This window comes from Aplysia californica, unplaced genomic scaffold, assembly GCF_000002075.1.
Source record: "Aplysia californica isolate F4 #8 unplaced genomic scaffold, AplCal3.0 scaffold00213, whole genome shotgun sequence".
NCBI classification, from domain to species: Eukaryota; Metazoa; Mollusca; class Gastropoda; order Aplysiida; family Aplysiidae; genus Aplysia; species Aplysia californica.
In genome coordinates, this window is record NW_004797483.1 from 1,113,921 (window position 1) to 1,116,491 (window position 2,571).

At 38.8% G+C, this 2,571-nt stretch overlaps 1 protein-coding gene across 1 annotated transcript in view; it reads right to left on the reverse strand.

Moving 5' to 3' along the window:
• The window catches only part of LOC101853091, a 30,342-nt gene extending 28,835 nt beyond the window's left edge, over positions 1-1,507 (reverse strand). Inside the window, exon 1 of the mRNA XM_005099442.3 lies at positions 1,440-1,507. The gene's annotated coding sequence lies outside the window, so the exon portion shown is untranslated. The remainder of the gene's footprint in view (positions 1-1,439) is intronic.
• Positions 1,508-2,571: the final 1,064 nt, after the last annotated feature.

Here is a 2,571-nt window from a genome sequence, read left to right on the forward strand (position 1 = left end):
AGAGAGAGAGAGAGAGAGAGAGAGAGGAGTAGATCTTGCGAGAACTTCCGGGCAAAACAAAATGGTGACCCGCGTAGTTCGGCTCAATTCGAAATATAAAATAGCTATACTTAGCATCTTTGTAGGCGACCAATTAGCTACTTTTGTGCTACAACGTCATTTTTTCTTTGTTTTTTGTCTAGATCAATTTGATCATTCACACCGATAGACAGTATTCCGAAATGAGGAAAAACAGGTCTTGTTTTACACCAGGATAGCCACTTCCTTTATTGTTAGGCTTAAAATAAATCTAATGAAGTGGCTATTCGGACTCCAGTCTGAACAGCCGCTGGAGGCTATTCGGACTCAACTTCCAGTGCACGTGTGCGATCACCGGTTGTACCGTAAGCGAGGTCTATACTTGAGTCGGAATAGTCTCCCGTTGCTATTCGGACTTTAAACTACTGGTAGGCTATTACACTGCGTTTCACAACTACAAAGGGATCAAAAGATAAAATTCATAACAGTCCTGATAATAATAAGACAACCCCCCTCCCCTTTCTCTCTCTTACTTTTCCTCTCTCTCTTTCTCTTACTTTTCCTCTCTCCATCTTACTTTCCCAGGTCCGCCCCACTAACATCACTCCTTTTTTTTGCATATATATAGAGATATATATTCCCTCCCATACCGTTGCCCACTGCCGGCCCTACTATTATTATCCTTGCCATAAAGAAAAGAGCACAGTTCGCAATGGGTCACCATGCCATGGTCGGCGTCCATTTGTTTTAATAATGTTCCTTGGCCAGATCGTAGACATAGAAACCGAGGAAGACCAAGGTCGGATTGCTTCAAGTCTGCCTCACATCCAATACACCTACTGATGCGCACGCACATGATTGGAGTTTGAGTCCGAATAACCACAGAAGGCTATAAGGAGTCGAATTCAGACTCCAGTACTCCAGTCCGAATAGCCGCAGATCTAAATCTAGATTTCTAGACCTAGAATCTAGATCTAGAGTCATGACCCCCTTCGTGGTACACCTCCCTCAACTCAATGGGACACGGTCCGAATCGATTTGATTTGATCGCGTCTTGTTTCATTTCCGTGGCTTTAGATCTTGACTGTTGCTCTTGTTTGGTTCTATATTATGCCAAATAATAAGAGCATAGGCCCTTTCCAATATAAGCCTTGGCCAAAGAATACAAGGAAAAAGAACGAAGAGAAAACCTTGTGATGTCATTGACCACAGCACAGTGTGCGTCACAGTGGGAAGAGAAGAACACACTAATTTTATCTCGACTCTTCAGTTTCTACTTTTCCATGGCGGTACGCACATTCTGAGTCAAAATAATATCTACCCTTTCGCAACACAACAACACAGACTCTGTAATACAGCCATAGGAGCAGGGTATCGACGGATCTTCACACTAATTTAGACAATCTAGACTACACATTTACCAATCTCTCTTGTCTGTGTAGGTTTGACGGAATCAGTGCAGCCATCTTTGTAAACAAAACTTATTCCCCCTGACGCCGGAAACAGAAAATGACAGTCTCGAGCAGCGGGCAATTGTATTGCTTGTCAAAAAGCTGGTTGTTATAATTAATGGGTTTTCTCTCTCGCCCCCTTCTCAGATGGTTGTAAATAGATACCTGTAAATAAATACATAAACAAATGTTAATAAAGTCCGAAACTGTTCTGTCGTGACCGCCTCCAACAAAGTGAAAGCCTGCCTACTGCCGAGATAGACTTTTTATAATTTTTCTAAAATCTTGCAGAACTATAGGCCTACCGATCTCCCTTTTATTTTTTTTGATACAACACACCCAATTTAAACACATATAAATTTTAATGCATTAGGCTAGATCTAGATTGTACTTGTAGAAAGGAAGAAATTTACAGTCGAATTTAATGTGTTAGAAAAACTAAATAGATCTCCTGCGGTCAAAATTTCGTGGCGTAACTTAAATTATTGTCAAATATTTCCTAAAATATCAACTCTCTTCAGCTTTTGCACATAATTTACTTATATCAATATTTATAATTTTTTAAACACCTTTCAATGTTAGCTGTTTATTCTAGAAAATCCCATAATAAATATTAATTTTGAAATCTGAGTGGGTGGTTCCTACCGATTTTTAAAAGTTTTCAGCTGGAGCAATAATAATATGTCACTTTCAAAACAAGTCCGTCATTTTTTTCCTAACCGCGACATTATTTATTTATTGAACAAATGTTTTGAAAATATTCCTCCTTTAGTGCAAAGATGTATTTACTTTAAAATTTCTTGTAACAAGTCGTGCCACGAAAAGTGCCATTGATGATCTGTTACGTAGCCTAGGGCGCGCATACAAATAAATGTGTGTGAGAAACGGGAAGTGTTGACAATCCCATTTGTCGCGTATAATGGAGATTTTTAGTATTTTATATAAATTCAATAAGAATAACTTTTTAATTTAGCCTCAATATTGTAGTGGAAAAATATGATTAAGTTACAAATGTTGTGTTACGTTTATTCTTGGTTTACATAACGTAACTATTACCGTACATGCTCTCTCTCTCTCTCTCTCTCTCTCTCTCTCTCTCGAC